The following is a 20890-nucleotide window of genomic DNA, read 5'->3' as shown; positions in this document are numbered from 1 at the left end:
TTTTAACTGACGTTAGCGGAAGGTGTTGAGTTTCTTTAGATGTAGGCATTTGTCGCAGATATTTCGTTACCACTCTCGACCCATTCTACTGCATTTTCATTGCTCATAAAATTGTCGCTTCCACATTAGAACAAGGAATCACCGGGCTTTGGTGCAGGGTCTCCGGAATACTTCTGTATGGACCACATGGTTAATCCTGCATTTTCTGGGGAAACTCATTCCACTGACCTTCCAACTATTTTCCCCGCCACCGGCGTTCTCCAATGGCATTGCGAGGCAGAGCAAAGAGGACATCTGACCATCCACCATGACCGGCTTGCAAGGATTCGGATTGAACTGCGATGTCTTTTGTTCTTGCATCGGCTGAGCTGCCCTCTCGCTGCATCTATGACGATGCCGTGCCCCTTTCTCGCATCTGATTAAGCCATGCTGAGTAACAATATCCATCCCAAAGAATCTCCATCCTCGAGTAAGAATCTCAATTCCTGAGTAAGAATATTCATCCTTGAGTAATTATCAACAACGTCTTTCTCGTCTGCATAATAGTCTATGTCTTTCTTTCTTTCTTTCTTTCTGCTTTTGTCTGTTTGTCGCTCTAACTATATGCTGCTCTGTCAGCTATTGAGAATTTGACCCAGTAGAATCACAAGAAGATTAACAAGGAGAAGCAAGGAGAAAGGATTATTTTCTTAGTCTTAATGGATCGATTTTCAAAGGCAGACTGAATGTCATGAGCCATTAGCTAGCGATTCGGTAACTAGCAATCTCTCACTTGGTGCCCCAGATTGAACGGCGTTGATGATATATTATTGGAGGGACCTAGAGTGCAAAATATAAGTGAAGGTTCACAGGATGGCTGAGAAAATGAATCAATGATAATCATCTAAAATGAAAATTCAAGTTTCTGCCCTAATGTGGCGTCTGGACACACAGAGTAACAAAGTACAACGAAAGATCCAAGAGAGGATGAAGATTAGCATCAAGTACCCTTCAGTTCCCAAACAGGAAAAAGATCCAGCGTCATTTTCCCAACATACTATTGACTGCCATCCAAGTCTCGACAGTACATTTGGCCGGAGAATGGTTGGATGGCTCTGTTCCTTTGAGAATCAAACTGAAATTGTTACCTGTCACCTGCGCTAATGGGAAGTCTGCACTTAAAGTTCGCCTACTGAGCACCGAGAGCTCACTTGTTCTCCACCTTCCATAGCTCTCTGCTTACATCTGCATGGTCATCAGGCTCCCCATCTCCCCATTCCCCCTACCGGTAGAGTAGCAGCACTTCCCACCCACCCCCCATACCAGACTGTGATACAGCCTGTCAGAATGCTCTACAGAAGTTGGTTTATTTGTTTTTTTAGTTTATTCGTTAATCTCCTAATGAAGTACTGTATAGTCGCTGTTTTGCCTTCTTTATAACCGCATCGATTTGTTGGGACCAAGTTAAGTCCTCAGAGATCTTAACAACCATGAACTTGAAATTGCTTACTCTCTCCAGTTCTGATCTGTCGATGAGGATCGGGATCTCTCTCCTTCCTGAAGTCCACAATAATCTTTTTCGTCTTTTTGGCGTTCGTTACAATGTTGCTGCTGCGACACCACTCATTGACATATTTTTCCCCTATTCGCCCTCTCGTCTCCATTTTAGATACGACCAGCAAGGTTTGCATTATCAACAAATTTGTAGGTGGTATTTGATGTGCATATTTGCTGACTCGATATGCACTTGGATGTAAGGACAATCGAGGGATATGGACATGGTATGAAGGAGGGATTCGAATTTGACTGCCTTTGTTTTGCTTTATAGCTGGTATGGCAATACATTGTGGGCCGAACGGCCTTTCACGCGCTGTACATATTTAGGCTCTATGATCTATGACATCTGTAAATATCTTCTAAATTTTCAGTGGGCTCTAGTGGCGCAATCGGTTAGCGCGCGGTACTTATATGACAGTACACGGCGGAGAAATGCCTAGGCTGTGAGTTCGAGCCTCACCTAGAGCACTTGTGATTTTTAATACTTGCAATGCCGAGACACCTTGCTTATTATTTGTGTGTAACTTCGAATGGATGCACCGTTGATTTTGATCTGAGAAGGCGAGTGTGAGTTTACAAGCGTTGCAGGTGATCCTCCCTTATTCACTAAAAGGCATGTGGACGCTGGGCTACAGACAATCCCCCTGTTTGGTTGTTTAGTACAACACGCTTAGCCTCACTTCCCGTTGTTGAAAGTGACTGAGCAGATGGTTTCTTTGCTGAATCAAGGCATTACGCGTATCCCACGTTCCTGTCTTCTTAGTTCAATTAACCGAATGGCGAAGCAACCAGCCGTACCCTTACTGAAACTCCCTAATTACACCTCACCTTAGTTTGTTGTGCTGTCGAATATTTACTGGCTTTGGCGAATTGTTTTATACTTACGCGAAGAAATAGATATTGATCGTAACCTCAATGGCCGCAACTGGTATCAGATGCCGATTTCTCTCTCTCTCTCTCTCTCTCTCTCTCTCTCTCTCTCTCTCTCTCTCTCTCTCTCTCTCTCTCTCTCTCTCTCTCTCTCTCTCTCTCTCTCTCTCTCTCTCTCTCTCTCTCTACATGAATCTGCAACCTGCATTATTTCTGGACAGAATTATAAAATAATTCTCACATGTCCAGAGAACACCAAGCCTCTGTTAAAGATGCGACACCTCCCTCTATTCTACTGACGTCCTTCCGGCTGGAGAGAGATCACTCCACCGCGACCAAGAGCTGAACGACTTGCCGCTCCGTTCCTGAAGGCTGTGGTTACCAATATCATTTTCGTTCAAAGTAGGTCGTTTAATTGGCCGTTGATGTCTTGGTCTGGTTGCGTTCCGAAGGAACAGATTGGACAGTGATCATTAATGAAATATCAGTTTGATGGTGTGTCTGGTGTCAGAGCGGACTTAGCGGGACGATTGGCCGTGTTTTGTTACTCCACAGCTGACATCATCTCACAAGTAACCCTGGCTTGTAACGCGTGATGTTGTTTATAAACGTATCGGCACATGGTTCACTCACTCGCTTCAATTAACTTGTAATCTGAGGAGATGAAAACGCACTCGAGAGACAGGGTGAGAAATCTTAAAGGTCCTGTTAAATTTAGCATGTGGGCCGGGGCACCACCCTGTGGAGACGGTCGGAAGCTAGAGTACCGAAGTTGTGTTAATTCCTTGCCTCATATATGCGACATAGTTCATGTCGCGCCAGAACCAACACCCCAGAGGAAATTGTTAATACATATCTCTCTATATGGCGCATAAATGTAATACTTGTTACTGAAAACGGAAAGGATCAGTGGGCAATGGGTTATACTTATTGCTGTACTTCAGAGCAGGGCGTGGAGGGGGAGCCTCGGGTCATTGCTTAAGAGCGCAAAGCACTGAGCGCTTTGCAAGGTTTCTGTGGCGTAGTGGTTATCACGTTCGGTTCACACGCGCAAGTTTCCCAGTTCAATCCCGGGCAGAAAAATTGTTTGGGCTTCAGTGCTTCAAATGAACTTGAGACTCAACTTTTCAGTTGGTGTTCAAGTGCATTGTAACCATGTGTAATTACAATGAACGTTCGGTTTTCTATCAGTAGCGCATTGTATTTCAACCTGGCAAAGGTAAATTAAAGAAAGAAGAATTAATAGTAATTATATATAATTTAGCGGAGAACACAAACTGATTTAAACCTAAGGAGGTTCGTGGATAACGTACACTGCGTAACAGAAGAATTAGCCTTCAAACCTAATGTCATGTATTGTCGCATGACGATGCATTGGGGTGACAACGGAGTTCACATCTCAGCTGGTTCCGTCCAGAGAAACATCAGGCAGAATAACTGTGTGCTGCAAAATTTCAAACATATAAAATGTTAAATCACTTTCTTTTTCCCTCCCCCCTGTATTCCATTCCTTCCTCGTCTCACCATACAGACATCTGTTCATATTCTCCACCACAATATTCTAGGTTCCAACTTTTCAGTCTGCCTCCCCCACTCTCTCTCTCTCTCTCTCTCTCTCTCTCTCTCTCTCTCACACACACTCACACACACACTCACACACACACACACACACACACACATACACACACACACACACACACACACACACACACACACACACACACACACACACGCACACACACACACACAAAAGCGCGCATTCAATCTCTCTGCTTCTCTTTGTTTTCTCCGTCGCGAGCAGCATCACAGCCACTCCACGTTGTTTACGCTGCGGTGGAAACGGTTGGTAACATCAACACCTAAAACCTTCAGGACTCGAATCTGCGATCTTCCGGTGATGTTGCAGCTCAGACAGAAGTGAAATGTGTTACTATTGGTATCGCACATTCCATTCCTGTTAAAGATCCAATGAGGAAGTTCTGATCCCAATGCTGACATCGGGTTTCTGAGGGACTATCGAAAAGTCTGGTTAAAACCTTCCTGTAAAATGACGGTAATGTAGCACAAGGAAAAGGGGTACTGTGGCAGTGTCTATTTTGGGACGAGTTGACGGTGGGAGATCGCATATCGGTTGGGATCACGGCCCTTTTCAATATATCGAAGTTGTTGTGATTCCATGTAAAATTCAAACATGGGCGAAATATCTCAAGCCTGCATAAAGGTCTGTGACTGGCCGTGGAGGTTCTTCCGTAAACGTGAACGTCAAGAATAAATATTTATCTCGGAATACGCTCCGCTCCTGACTGAACGCGCAGCCCGTGTAGAGTTACTCTGAAACAAATCCCGATCATTCCCCGATTATGCTCTTAACACCTTATTAAAAGTTTACGGTCTGTCATTCTAACCAAACCGGCCACATTTATACTTTTAACATTTCGGCAACATAATTACCATTGATGCTTTACTCCAGGATCCCCTCAGTGGTGTGAAACGTTTGAAATGTATGCCACTGAAAAATGATCAGTGAAAATGTATCCTGCGATATCAGTAGAGTCCAGTAGAAAAATAACACCTCCCCTTTGGACGTCAAGGAACAGGTGGATGGTATATTGGCAGTGGTAATTTGTCCTGCTCAGCAGTCACGAGTTTGCACGCAAAATGCCATGGCGGCATTTGAGGTTTTATGATTTTTCGGTCCGGATTTTGTGGCGCTTTTCCACTGTCTCATGTACAGGGGCATGCAAATGTTCGGGCAGCCCTGGTCAAAGATTGTGTTACTGTGAATAGTTCAGTGAGTAGAAGAGGAACTAAACCCCAAAAGTCATAAAGTGCACTTGCACCATGCAAGTGTTCGGGCACTCCAAAGATTTGAGCTCTCAGATAACTTTTACCAAGGTCTCAGACCTTAATTAGCTCGTTAAAGCTATGACTTCTTCATAATCGTCGTTAGGAAAGGCCAGGTGATGTAGATTTCGAAGATTTATAAATACTCTGCCTCCTCAAATCTTGTCCCAACAATCAGCAGCCATGCGCTTCTCTAATCAACTGCTTAGCACTCTGGAAATTAAAATAAATGATACCAACAAAGCAGGAGAAGGCTATAAGAAGATAGCAAAGCGTTTTCAGGTAGCTGTTTTCTCAGTTCGTGATGTAATTAAGAAATTATTTTGTAATTTAGAGTAATTTTGTATTTTTTTCCTGACACTGCCGCTGTAAATGAGACTACTTGCACTACAGAGTATTGTAAACCTGACTCGGAATGTTTAAAGGAGATGTGCCTTGCAATCACCTTTCATACTCACATTTTTGAGTGCCTGGAATGAATGCCAGGCGTGATGGCGGAGGTAGATGCCATGGACGATATTAGATACCACGCGAATATGAGGAGAATAGAGGGAAGTGACCTTGTGAGGGCAGATGGGATTGATTTAGTAAAGCATGAAATTAGCAGGTCAATTGCTTCAGAACAACGCAGAGAGCTGAAGGGCCTGTTCACGTGTTGTTCTTGGTGTCTGTCCGCGATATCACAGCTGGAGTGCTGTGTGCATCTCTGATCGCCCTCCTCAGGAAGGATGCACGGGCTTTGTTACCGGCCCGGGAGGGCTCGATTCAGTTGGAGTCTGGGTAATGACGGTGCACTGAGCTCAAAACTCATACAACACTGACTCTCTCCTCAGCCACAACAGGCCCTACTGAGACGATTCAAATACAGGGCAATGTAAATGGTTACAAATGACACAAGTTATTCATAAAGTAAAATGTTCGACTTCATTCGCAAAGTCCGTCAGTTGTGCACTTATTCGAGGCGGCTCCTGAGGTAACAAGGAGAGTGTAAAGTGATTATTTTTCGTTTATTCGAAATGGAAGTAAAGGGCTGCGACTTTTCCTAAGCATTTTAAACAACCTGGATACGTTTTATTTACAAAATCGTACGAGGCTATGTGTGGCAATAGGAAAACCAATGTTCTTCAAGCCTAGGGGGTAAATAGACACATTCGCGTACGGTTGATGAGTAAAGTTCAGGACAGTTTGTGGTCTTGAGTGGAGTCGTGATGGAGAGAGAGAGAGAGAGAGAGAGAGAGGAGAGAGAGAGAGAGAGGAGAGAGAGAGAGAGGAGGAGAGAGAGAGACAGAGAGAGTTTTGAGACTTGAGGTAAGCTGATGCCGTCGATCATCCCCTTGTCCTCAAGTGGACTGTTCTTCTGTGGTGGAATAATTAACCCAGGCGAGCGTTAGACACACGAGTAACTCCCCACTGGTCACAGCCTATTCAAACTGCGAGAGCCACTGATCGATTCTCCTGATCGATCCTCCAAACGCACCTTTTCTGTGGGCACAACAAAGCTCGTTCAGTGTCCAAAGCTATGTGACTGGGTCCAGCCGCTGACCGAGTAATTATTTCAGCATGTTAAACACCAGCTGTCCACGAAACTGCTCCGAGCGGCTCTCTCTAAGAATTTATAAACAGGCAGTGTCCTTGTAGAAATGTAAACATCCGTCCGAGTAGCTGTAACTCAACCTTCCGGGCATTCTTCGCATTCTTCGTCTCTCTCTCTCTCTCTCTCTCTCTCTCTCTCTCTCTCTCTCTTCTCTCTCTCTCTCTCTCTCTCTCTCTCTCTCTTTCTCTGTCTCAATAACAATCTGCGTATCTGCGTTGGACACCTCCCTCTCTCCCGTTCTTTTTAAGATGACAGTTCATAGGGTCAATTCAGGACCTCGTGACAGGCCCTTCCTTTTAGGGAAATTTTTGTTGAATGCATTTTTTTATTTAAATATAAATTACAGAATTTGAAACAGTACATATTTATTCATCAGATAACAGAGCAAAAACGTGTACCATTTCTAACTTAACATCTCGATAAGCAATCAGCTATAAAATTGTCAGTACCTTTATATGTTTTATTTTTAGGTTATATTCTTGCAATATCAGACACCATTTTAATAACCTTCTATTATCATTCTTCATGTTAGTTAGAGACATCAATAGATTGCGGTCCGTGTAAACCACAACTGGTTTCTGGGCAGGACAAATATAAACTTCAAAATGTTGTAAAGCCAGAATAAATGTTAGCAGCTCCTTTTCGAGTGCACATTAAATTTCTTAGAGAAGTAAGCCACTGTGTGTTCAATGTCATACACACCTTTCTGTAACAAATACCGCCCCAGCAGTCTCGTCACTAGCGTCTGTTGCTACAGAAAATGGTTTTGAAAAATCAGGTGCTTTGAGCACAAGATGATAACATAAGATAGTTTTCAGATGTTCAAACGCCTCCTGGCGAGGGTCATTCCATACAATTCATTCACTCTTCCCCAGGAGTTTTGTTGGGGCAGTCAAAGTTCTTACAGAACTTTCGGTAATACCTAACCATTCCCAAAAAGCTCCCCAAATCTTTCTTGCCAGTCGGAACGGGAACCTTGGCCTGTACAGGTGCCAGTTGGCCCGGGCCTACGCCATAGCGAAGATACGTGACAGTGGCGTGGCCAAATTCGCTTTTATCGAGATTACAGTGAGATTTGCCTTGGACAGCTGTTCAAACAGTTTTTCTACCGCTGCAATATGCTCTCCCCATGAGTCGTCACAGACCTCTAAATCATCGATACAGGCCCCTGTGTTATCTAAACCTCTAATCACAGAATTGATCATTCTTTGAAATTTCACTGAAGCATTCTTTATCCCAAAGGGTAAAACATTTTACTCATACAGCTCAGGAGGTGCGACAAACGCTGAGATTTCTCTAGCCCTTTCTGTGAAAGGTACACACCATTAACATTTCAACAGGTCAATCTTTGTAAGGTATTTAACCTTCCCCACTCTGTCAATACAGCCATTCACTCTTGGAATGGGATAGGATCTGTATTAGTTACTGCATTAACTTTTCTCTAATCAGTACAGAATCTCATATCCCCATCAGCCGTAGGGACAATAACGCTTGGTGACGCCCAGTCTGAGGTGTTTGGCCTAATTATGCCGGCTGATAGCATGTATTCAATTTCTTGTTCTTTTCTTGGGTCATTCTGTAAGGGTGCTGCTTAATGGGATCAGCTTTATCTACAATTAGGTCATGCACCGCAGCCATACATGACCTACGAATGTCAGGAAATAAATCTTTATAGTTGTTAAGTAAGCTCTTCAGTTGTTTTTATTGCTTTGACTGCAAATGTTGAATCTTCCCACCAAGATTTTTCAAAGGATCAGAGATTTTGAGTTTTGTGGTGACTACAGGGAGTTCTGCTATGTCAGTACCAGACATCACAATCTCCGCCGTTGTCATAACAGAACACAAAGGTGCAGGTTCGGGGTCGTGATAACCCTTGATCATCTCTACGTGGAGGAGCGGGGCAGCGTTTCTCCATTGATCAGGATTTCTAATAACATAGTTTAAATAATCAATGTTCTTAATTGTTTACTACGATCCACTTAATCTGGCTTTAAGGGGTTTGGTAAGGAGTGGGAACAGCTTCAAAACTCTTTCCCCAACATGATATCTCGGCTCCCTCATTCTTCTATTATCCCCGTGTTTCATGTTCATCTGAGAGTGTTATAAATCCTGCTTCGCAAGGTCGCATCTTGTTAAGTTTGTCTTTGAATTCCAAAACATACCTGGCAAGCTCATACTTGCATTCTGATCTGACCATTGCTCCCTGAGTAGGGTCAAAGGTGACGCAATGTGCTTGTCTCTCAACGCTTTAACTATCCCCTCGGATGTTCTTGAAGTAAAGTTACTACCCTGGTCAGAATGGATGTCTTCAGGTAGACCTGCCGGTGTGAAAAATGTTATAAGGGCCTTCTCCACAGTCTTGCAAGAGTTCACAACATCCTTTCTTAAATTAGGCCAGTAGAATTCCTTCATAATCCGGTTTACTGTCTTTCTCACTCCAAAGTGTCCACCTAAATGCACACTGTGAGCCATGTTTTAAATCTCAGCCCTGTGAACTTTCGGGACCACAAATTGATGTTCAATGGCCCAATTCTCACTTGCAGTCAGAGTAGGTGATCTCCACTTCCTCAGTGACACCCCGTCCTACCGAGTCATTCTGAATTTCATTCTCAGAGAGAGCTGTCTCTTTTAAAGCCACAATTTCAGGATCTTTATTTTCTTATTCTATAAATTCCTTCCTGGACAAGGACAAACCTTTCTCATCCTCCTGACTACACAAATCCTGATGTAACATGGAAGGTAGAAAATTCTCTGACAAATCAACATTAGCATCAGTGCGTGGGTCAACAGCCACAAGCTTGCTTGTTAGCTGTACTGCCGAATAAACTTCACCCTGGATAGGTGCCAACATATCACTTATGTTTACCAGACTCAGCAGCATCACTAACCTTACGAAGACCATGTTTACATTCTGAAAATTTCCAAACAACCCAACGATTCTGTTTCCTCTACCTTTACTTCGATTCGTCTCCATAGTAACCCAGTCAGGTGGTCCCTCAAAACCAAAACAATCTTTTCTCCTCACATCAGTATCGGAACAGCTCTATGACCTTGCAGCTGCTTATTTCCAGATGCGAAAACAAAATTCAACAGAGTTTCACATACGTTTTTAACGGGACATTATCTGGCAAGGAAGGTCATATGTCGCATATCCAGTCCAACCCTCTCAAGTTTTTTATTTAAAAACCCAGAAACAGCCCCTTTTGTCAATACTTCCCATAAAATTCACATCAGCAGCTTTTACCCCATCATCAACATTTAGAAGACCGTCTAACACAAATGACTGGCAATCCTCAATTTTCACTGGCACCAAGGTTAACCTTTTATTCAATGAACCAAGTCCACCTGGCCCAGGAATCTGCATTCCTTTTCAACCGAGTCAAACACCTCAGACATTAACTGAGTCTTAACACAAGGTTCAAAACCCTGGAAACTCACAGGCGCTTCAACATGCTGAACACAGAGAGTTGGGACAACTGTCTCTTATAGGCTTTCAATATCAGTCCCAGTTTCAAATTCCAGGTTTCCCTCATTCTCCCAGATACTCTCTGGGCTACTCCCATAGGTTTGGCTCCCGGACTTTGAACTTTTGACGACATGCCTCCGGAACCAACTCATGGGCTTTAAGCACAGCATTGTTCACTGTATCATAATTCATTGACTCTTCAAAGGTCAGGACAGAATACGCCCACTGAGCCTTTCCTTTCAACACACTTGCTAACGTGATAGCCCACTTATCCCTTGGCCAATGTTGAGTCTGTGCCACCTTTTCAAAGTGTAGGAAATACCGTTCGACCTCAGCTTCATCAAAGAGCGGTACTAAGTCAAATTCTTGGCTGATATTAAACGGTACCACCAGCTCCTTACCCGTATTCGACGCTTGAACGTGTCGCTGCCCTTTCTCTCTCTCGAACTGTCGCAGTTTTTCTGCTTAAACTCTCTGTTTTTCTGACTCTTCTCTCTGTAATTCTGCCACCACTTTCTCTAATTTAAGTCTCTCTAATATCATTTGCTCCCGTCGCCACTGGATCTCCTCTTCACCGAGAGTAAACGTGTTTAACTCCTCATCACGGAATTGCTTCGTAGAAATATAATGCACGACTATTCTCCATCGGTGTTCCACCTTCATCATACACTTCTTTGCCTCCCTAAGTTTCACTGCTTTAACAGCTAGACACAACTCATCCTTTTTTAGCTTGCCTTAAACCTGCAGTGTCTGGAATTGCCAGAAAATCCTCAACATCCACTTCCGTTGTTTTTACACGCAACCAAATCAAAAAAAGATTTGTCCCAACCAATTCAAACAAGCTCCCGCCCCCCCCCCCATTATTTTTTTCAAAGGCTGGACGAGCCCCCATTTTTTCACGTACCCCGTGATGGGTTAAAGAACCAGCAGCAAAGGAAAACTCATTGGAGTTTGGTATTGCTATAAACGAATAATGGTTATTATTAGCTACGCAATACAGTAATATAAATGCAAATATATTGGAAAAGGTTAGCAATTATATATATATATAAATGTATGCTTGCGTATGAAAATAGAAACAAAACGAAGCTCTTTCAAACCTAGAGGTGAATGGATAAAGTCTCTCGAAAATGAAGAGAGTTCAGTTTAGATTATAGTATTTTGTTGAGTCGCGTTGGAGAGAGAGAGAGAGAGAGAGAGAGAGAGAGAGAGAGAGAGAGGTGAGAGGTAATGCCGTCAATCTTCCCTTTGACTTCCGTGGACTTTTGAAATCCTGTTGTGGTCACTGACTATAACCATAGCAAGTATGACCGTTCTTCGGTGATGGAGTTATCACTCAGGCGAGGCTGGACACACAAACAATTCCCGACGGGTCGCACCTGTTCACTCTGTTAGAGCCACTGATCGATTTTCCTGAATCCCCAAACCTGACCTTCCTGTCGGTGCGACGAAGCTCGTTCAGTGCCCCAAACTGAGTGTCTGTCTGTGTAACAGCGGACTTGACTTTTATCTACAGATGTTGGACACCTGCTGTTCGTCAACCTGCTCCGCCCTGCTCTCTCTGCAGAGCTTTTACAAGTAGGCGACGAAGCTCGTTCAGTGCCCCAAACTGAGTGTCTGTCTGTGTAACAGCGGACGTGACTTTTATCACCACATGTTGGACACCTGCTGTTCGTCAACCTGCTCCTCCCTCCTCTCTCTGCAGGAGCTTTTACAAGCAGGCAAGTGTCCTTGAAGGAAGGTAAACAAGCTGGTAAAGAAACCATAACATCAACCTTTCGAGCAATTTCTCTCTTTCTCTCTCTCACTGCGTTGGACGCCTCCCTCTTTCTTTCTTAATAGCAGCACTTCATAGGGTCAGTTCTGTACCCCATCACAGGCTAGGGTTACCCGTGACAGGAGAAGTCAGAGGATGGTAGTGGCGAATTGCTTCTCCTAATGAAACCTGTGATTAGATCCACAGGGATCAGTGCTGGGTCCATTGTTATTTGTCATCTATATCAATGATCTGGATGATAATCTGGTCAAACTGGATCAGCAAATTTGCTGATGCTACAAAGATTGGAACTGTAGTGGACAGTGAGGAATATTTTCAAAGCATGCAAAGGGATTTGGACCAGCTGGAAAAGTGGGCTGGAAAAATAGGCATATGTAGTTTAATACAGACAACTGTGAGGTGTTACAATTTCGAAGGAAAAAAAACAAGGTAGAATTTACAAGGTATATGGTAGGGCACTGAGGAGTGCAGCAGAACAGAGGGTTCAGAGGGTTCTGGGAGCACAGATACAAAATTCCCTCAAACGTGGCGTCTCATGTAAGTAGTGTAGCAAAAAGTTCTTTTGGTACATTGGCCTTAAATATCAAAGTATTGAGTATAAGAGTGGGATGATTATACTGAGGTTGTCTAATGCACTGTTGAGGACGCATTTGGAGTATTTTGTGCAGTTCTGGTCACCGAATAACAGTAAATGTATTGTTAAGGTTGAAAAAATGCAGAGAATGTTTACAAGGATGTTGCCGGGACTTGATAAACTAAGTTACAGAGAAAGGTTGAATAGGTTACGAATTTATTCCCTGGAGCTTAGTCGTCTGAGGGGAGATTTGATAGAAGTATATAAAATTATGATGGGTTTAGATAGAGTGAATGCAAGCAGACTTTTTCCACCGAGGCTAGGGGAGAAACAACAACAGAGGAAATGGGTTAAGGGTGAATTGGAAAATGTTTAAAGGGAACATTAGGGGAAGCTTCTTCACACCGAGAGTGGTGGGAGCGTGGAATGTGCTGCCAGATGAAGTGGTAAATGCGGGCTCAACTTTAACATTTAAAAAAATGGACAGGTACATGGATAAGAGGTATATGGAGGGATATGGTCCAGTTGTAGGTCAGTGGGACTAGGAAGACAAATGGTTCGACACAGCCAAATAGGTACAAAGGGCCTGTTTCTGTGCTGTAATGTTCTATGCTTCTGTGGTTCTATGGATAATAACCAGCCCTTATACCCCAAATTTCCAGCGCAATGAATAGGGACAAGGGCAAATGCTTTAAATACTGGTTATGTGGTAGGGGGGAGCTGTTGCGGATACATTGGGATTCGAACATTTCACAGTCTTTCGTTCTTTATTACACTTCTCTGTTTTCGTGGATGTTTGCACAGAAAACTGGAATCCATCAATGTTGGCGAATTATTTTTGAACACTTAAGCGAAAAGTTTCAGATACTGAGTACAAATCAAAATCATTAAGAAAATAATTATAACTTAGTTTAACTATTGCAAACCATTATGCAATTAAACACATTATATTTAATAAAAGTTAATTTGTTATTTCTTCACATTCCTACGTGATACAAGTAGTCTGGAATTATATCTGTGGTCAGCTTCAATCATAAAACAAAAAGAAAAATCAAAAGAAGCAACACTTGTAAAAAAAAAAAAAGTCCAGTGAAATTATAGGACAATTAGACTGACCTCGGTGGTCAGGAATACGTTCGAGTGAATCCCTCTGCTCCTGTACTTTACGATTGCGGACACTTCATGACGATTATTTTATACATTTCTCTGACATTAAATTGGACATTTGAACAAGCCGACAGCCTGTATTGTGACTGATTATGTGTGCTGTTTTGTATTTCGAGAACCTGCAGGTTTTCTCGTGTTCGTTTAGTAACTCTGCTCATCACATTGTCCCTTTTTACCCAGCAGTGGGGGTACAGAAAAGGAAGCAGGAAGGCAGCTAAATTGTAATATATTTCCCCATTTATTTCTGACCTTTCATGAGTTTCAAAATCAGGTTCAGTGGGTATTTCACCCTATTCTTCAGTTCCTCTCGGAATTTGCTCTGAGTTAGGGCGTAAATACACGTGTTGGTGCAGCTACTAAGAATCTGCAACATTATCGATGTGGATTCTGTGATGAAACGGGGATCCGTGACAGAATAATAAACAGCACTCTTTGAAATCCTTTGATAGATATAAAATGCCACCTGTGTTACCCACAACAATATGAAACTACCGGTTATGCTGAAGAGCAAAACGATGGATTTGCGCCGGTTCTCCATTTCCCGGTCCTTATCATTCTCTCCACTCCTTTGTCCCCGGAGCCCCCTCCGGGCTCTACTAGCCGCTAGAATCCGCCTGACAGTCATAATATTGAGCAGCAAAATCAGAACGAATGGGACCAAAGGGGTTAAAATGCGGTGAAACATCGTAAATGCCGCCCATGAGGGGGAGTCCATGTAGCTCGGTGTATGAACACAATACCAGGGAACACCATCAATGAATTCTCTAGGCTCGTAAGCAAAGCCCCAGGGGACACTCTCCAAACTTGCCAGGACACTCACTGTCCCGATAACCACAGCCGCCGTTCTCTCGGTGCAATATTTTGTTTTCAGTTTCTCACAGCAAATAGCCACAAATCGATCGACGGTGAAAGCCACAGTCAGCCAGACAGAGGTAGCAGTGCTCACAAAAAGCAACCACTCATGGAGTCTGCACACTGGAGTGATGTTCAGGAATGATCCAGGAAAATAGTGATAAGCGGTCCACCTCAGCAGCGGATCCGAGATAACGACCAGGAGATCGGCCGCAGCCATCCCAATCATGTAGCGAGAGACACATTTGGAGAGACCGCACTTTCCGCGGGATAGGATCACAATCGCCACAAAGTTCGCTGGAAGTGAGAAAAGGAACTGTTCAGGCGATCCTGTAATATTTCCACTTTATTGTTGAATTTAAAAGTGAAAGAGTCGAGAGACGGTGCACAGGCGGCGTAAGAAAAACGGAGTTTACACCATAAACTAAAGTCATCATGGTCTCAATCCGGTTTCGTTACTAACGTGATTTAAGGTAGAACTGTGTAACTACCTCTTCGAAGTAAATAGGGAAAGGACACCGGCTCCTTGCTCTTCTCCTGTCGATAAAATGCATAAATGTATACGCTGCTGGCGGGATTATTACAAGAGACAATCATATACTTCCATGGCTCACCCTTTCAGCGAGAGAACAGCCGAGGACGGAGATCAAACAGAAGATGCTGGAAGTTCTCATTCAAGCAAATCATCTTATGTGGAAAAACATTTAAAGTGTCTCTTCTCAGAACTTTTCTCAGAGAGGCCCCTGACATGAGTGTTGACTGGTTTATTTTTTCCAGATGAGCTGCTCGTGGCTTAATTTTAATTTTGACTTTCCCCATGTTTTGTTCCTAATCCTGCATCTGCCACTTCACTGAGTTTACAACAGAAGATTGACTGATTCCAACAAATACCGCTCTGTATGACACAACCTTACAGACGGACATGACACCTCTTACTGAATTCATTTCAGGAAAGCAGAGGAGAGGAATTCTACGGCGGCAGCCAGTTCGGTGCCACAGTCAGATGACTGTCCTATCAGATGTAGATACAATATAATACATTTCACAGTATTGATAATTATGAAGCAACAAGTTGGATGTGATGTTTGCCTCAGCCAAGACCTCATTGTGTTGTCCATCAACTGCTTCACATTCAGTCACCGCCAACACAGTTATTACAAATCCAAAAGTTTCATGCTGCAACATTGTACTCCTCACAATTGCTAAATTGTTACTGCCACAACCGCTCAAATACAAATGCAGACAATCAATCAATATGATCTCAATGGGCTCTATAGCCACAATATTTGCAAATACAGTGCAGCTGTTACAAGACAAAAAGCAGAGAGACCCGAACACCACATTATTGAGCACAAACAGCGGGAAGAACACAGCCAAACCCGTTGAATTCCACAGATGTTCGCTGTTACGCAAAATTCCTGCAGCGGTTTGGTTTCGATCCAGTTCCCAGAATACAATGCGTGGTGTTTTCATTCCGTTCCTTAAATGAAGTATACCTGGTCTGGAGAGCTGACAGTGAAAACCTGCGACAGAAACAATCACGGCATTGGATTCAACCTCAATTCCCGTCAACGACAGCTGACACTGTTGCTTACCGATAATTCCGAAGACCGAAATAAATGGATAGTAAACTGCTTCTATTCGGAAGATGACCGGATACACCATTTCAGTGAGAATCTGCTACTGCACAATTACTCGATAGACACTCTGAGCTGATGCATTCACAACGGCCAGACTTATACAAAGGATCCGTCTCCAGAGAGATGTTTTCACCCCTGACTAATTTTATTTGCTATATTTACTTCGACTAGCTCCATAGATCAACACCATGGCCTCTGACGTAAGTATTGGACTGAGTAAAGACAAATACATCAAAATTCCTGGGCATTACCTCAGCAGTGCTTCATCTGCTGGAAATAATGACCGAGCTCTAATGACAAAGAGCAGCTACATTTCCAGATTCAATGAGAGAGAGAGAGAGAGAGAGAGAGAGAGAGAGAGAGAGAGAGAGAGAGAGAGAGAGAGAGAGAGAGAGAGAGAGAGAGAGAGAGAGAGAGAGAGAGAGAGAGAGAAGGAAGTGACAGACAGATAGAGACAGCTAGATTTGCACTGGCACAGGCGGCACCGGCCGCGTCACACAGCCGTCAGACTTTTATTATTACTGGCTCATTTTCGTTTTCCTACCACAGAGATAGATGTCTGTAAAATCCGGTATCCCCTCCTGTTCACCGACAAAGTATAGAGCAGGCGCTAGTCTCTAAAACACCTACGGAAGGTAAAGATCTGAAACGATCTGCGAGCACTCACCTGTCTGCCCAGCTCAGAACGCCTCAGAAACTCGTCCACCGAAGCAGCGGGCCTCCTGATGCTTTGGGCATCGTAATCCTCCTCCACCAGCTGGGCTGATTTCTCCTGCTGGAAGGTGTTGCTCCTTTGTATGAATGCGCTCCTTTTCTCAGCCTGAAAATGATGGGCCGAATGCTCTGTCGCAGGCAGAGTACTCATCACCAGCAAGCATCAAGATGCCCACATTAGGATTAGTAAGTTGGGGAAATGGTACGTTGGCGTCCGAAGCACGGTGACATGTGGGCTGCCCTTGGTGCATCCTCGGACTGAGTTGGTCATTCACACAAACGACATATCTCACTGTATGAATGTAGAGCACAGAGAGACCGTCAGTTCATCCGTTCTACAGTCTCAGATAGCACAGGCATGCAGTCCCACAGTGAGCCTAAGTCCCAGAAAAAAACATTTCCAATACAACTGTTACACTGAAGCACAGACAGTGAAACCTTCCATTGTATTCTGTACCCTAGTATTCTACAGGCAGAGACACAGGCCCACACCCACATCCCTACCCAGGGAAATGGGACGAGAGTAGCAACAGCGTTGGCAGAGTCACTGTGAGTTCAGAAAATGAAAAACACACAGTTGGAAAATTCGGAACGATTGAATGTGGTGTGACTGGAGTTGAAGAAAGTTTCTGATAAGGACATGAGATTATGGGTAACGTACTTGTGTGGACTCAAAATTCATCAGCAGTTCAGAGGCAGACAACGAATAAACGGATCATTTTCGATTTGGGAAGCAGTGACCAGTAAAGTGACACTGGGATTGGTCCGAGTATCCATCTGTTCACAACAGGCATAAGTGGTTTTGTTGTTGGACAATATGTATTATATCAATGCCTGCTACTGTTACATAACGGCGGCACGGTCAATAGTGAGAAGGGTGAAAGTAGGGTTTCTGGATGCAGACAAAAGTGCATGAGTGAGGATGGATAGGTTATAAGGTTTTTCACTCAGAGAGAAACAATCTAGAAAAGTCTAGGGGTCCTGAGGAAGAAATTACTACACATTTAGGTAAAGCAGGTAATTAGGAGGGCAAAATGTATTTTGTAGTGGTGATGCAGGAGGTCTGCAAAAGAGGGGTAGAGTTATCTTCCTGGGAATTGTCCTGCCCGCCGTTGGTGCGTGCACACTTTGGATATTATTTCCTTGTCAAGTCACACTACCTCAGGAAAGTTATCTCTACAGCAGAGAGAGTACAGACACGATTCTTTACACTGAAAAGACTGTTTCCAAGTGCAGCAGGCTTCATGTGTTAGGGAAGAGTGAGTGAGCTGCGCCTGTGTCCTCTGGAATTGATTAAATAATGATTGGATACTTTCAGACCGATTGCATGGAGGATGTTTCCCCTGAATGAGAATTCTATTCCGAAGTAACACAGACACTGAATGTATGGAAAGATAGATAGGACGGAGTGGAAAATGTTAATGGAAAATCACTCCTTGTAATAATGATAGGTGACGTACAGAGAACCTGTATTTATCGACAAAAAATGTATTGCCTCAACTGAAACGTACGTGGGTTCACAAACTATTTACCTGTGTGCACCCTAATAGAATCCCTGTCCCACCGGGAACAGTCCATGAAGAGGAAAAGTATTACCCAGAATAAGTATTACCCTACGGTGTCCAGATTTCCCTCGCAGTCCCGAACTCCACGTGTCAGCGGCAGTGTCACCTCCTCATTTGCGATGGTAGGTCTCTGATTGCTGAAGAGTTATCGCCCCTGCATATTTGAAGTCTCTAGCTCTTGTAGTATTTCTCATCCATTGAGCTGCTGGATCTCCATTCCATTAATTCAATGTCACCTGACCTACCTGGATCACCTACTCACTAGTCTTTTTCCAAGGCTACAACCAATATGTTTTCATGGCTCCGCCCACCCATGCCTTGCATAGTTGCATTTTTCATCCCTGACTCGTCCTAACGAGTTAAACGAGGCAACCCAGACAGAGTCTAACGAAATTGCTAATTGCTACTTTGGTTGGTCCGGCAATTTACATAATAAGTAGCCAGTCCTCCGAGAATGGTCTCAAATTTAGCATGTTACTTTGATTAGATTGTCCTAGAGCAACAATCAGTTCAGATTCCACGCCATTTACAGTATACAGTGGCATGCAAAAAGTTTGAGCACCCCGGTTAAAATTTCTGTTAATGTGAATATGAACTGATCTCAAAAAGTCATAGTGTTTAAGCTGAAACATTCCTTTCAACATTTTAAGCAAGATTAATGTATTACTTTTATTCTGCACAATTTTAGAGTGAAGCAAAAAAAAAAGGAAAGCAGCACCATGCAAACGTTCGGGCACACCCAAAGTTTTGAGCTCTCAAATAACTTTTATCAAGGCCTCAGACATCAATTAGCTTGTTGGTAAAGGCCACGTGATGCCAATTTCAATATTTTGTAAATACCCTGATTCCTCAAACGTTTTCCAAACAATCAGCAGACATGGGCCCTACGAAGCAGCTGCCTAGCGCTCTGAAAATTAAAATAAATGATGCCCACAGAGCAGGAGAAGGCTAGCCGTTTTCAGGCAGACGTTTCATCAGTTCGTAATGTAATTAAGAAATATAAGTTAACAGGAATGGTGGAGGTTAAGTTGAGGTTTGGAAGATCAAGGACATTTTCCGACAGAACTGCTCGTAGGATTGCTGGAAAGGCAAATTAAAGTCCCTGTTTGAGTGGAAAAAGGCCTTCGGGAAGATTTATCAGACTCTGAGGTGTTGGTGCACTGTTCTACTGTGCAGCGACCCTGCACAAATATGGCATTCATGGAAGAGTCATCAGAAGAATACCTTTACTGCATCCTCACCGCCAACCTCAGCGTCAGAAGATTGCAAAGGAAAATCTAAACAAGCCTGATGCATTTTAGAAACAAGTCCTGTGGACTGATGAAGTTAAAATATTACTTTTCTGACTGCAATGAGCAAATGTATGTTTGGAGAAAAAAATGGTGCAGAGTTTCATGAAAAGAACGACTCTCCGACTGTTAAGCTCGGGGGTGGATCGAACATGCTTCGGGCTTGTGTTGCAGCCAGTGGCACGAGGAGCCACTGGTAGAGGGAAGAATGAATTCAATTAAATACCAGCAAATTCTGGAAGCAAACATCACACCGTCTGCAAAAAAGCTGAAGATCAAAAGAGGATGACTTCTGCAACAGGATAATGATACTAAAAAATATTACCCGTGTCCGTTTGATAAGATACGTTTTGCTGTACTTGCTCAGGTGACAAAATGCCCATGGCCCCGTCATGGTAAATGACATCACTGCAGTACACAACATTCTCTTCATGTTATGTTAAAACTGTAACTCAATAGTGTGATATCTGCTCTTATTTCCAGTGTAAATCTTAAATTATTTTAAATGCACATTTTCCAACTATTTTTCTCGGCGATACAATCTGGACTCTCAGTTATCTTTAGGCTCAGGGCGTCCGTATTTACTCACACAATTTTGTTCGGAAAGGTGGGGACAAACTCTTGGATATTATCGTTTCCTTTTGATATTTCGATAAAACCGCCCTTGTTCTCTGAGTAAGGGACCTGACAAGTACCCCATTGATAGGAACTGTTCCATTCTGCTAGGAACGTCCTCAAGTCCCCCAAGTCAGGGCCATCATGTACATCAGTTACTAATGGCGAAAAAATTCTTGATTTTCTACCGCCATTCTCAGCTGGTTGATCTGATACCACCCACTTTCATCCGGAGAAATGGTTGAAATGCTCTTTTCACACTGAAGGACTTGTTTTGCTTCTAATTTCACCGGGGCAAGCAAAACTGTAATTTAAAAAATGAAGAAGGTTTTTGTATTCTAATCATCACTAGTTATCCTGGTAAATTCAGAACCCAGGGTGACCTCT

At 43.3% G+C, this 20890-nt stretch overlaps 1 non-coding gene across 1 annotated transcript; it reads left to right on the top strand.

Annotated features, from left to right (window-relative positions):
- Positions 1-1910: 1910 nt before the first annotated feature.
- trnai-uau (transfer RNA isoleucine (anticodon UAU)) lies at positions 1911-2004 on the top strand. The gene is made up of 2 exons: positions 1911-1948; positions 1969-2004. It is a non-coding gene; the product is annotated as a tRNA-Ile (tRNA).
- Positions 2005-20890: the final 18886 nt, after the last annotated feature.

The sequence above is a fragment of the Hypanus sabinus genome, unplaced genomic scaffold (assembly GCF_030144855.1).
Source record: "Hypanus sabinus isolate sHypSab1 unplaced genomic scaffold, sHypSab1.hap1 scaffold_512, whole genome shotgun sequence".
NCBI classification, from domain to species: Eukaryota; Metazoa; Chordata; class Chondrichthyes; order Myliobatiformes; family Dasyatidae; genus Hypanus; species Hypanus sabinus.
Note: the sequence above shows the minus strand (reverse complement) of the source record. Positions and strands in the feature narration are given on the sequence as shown.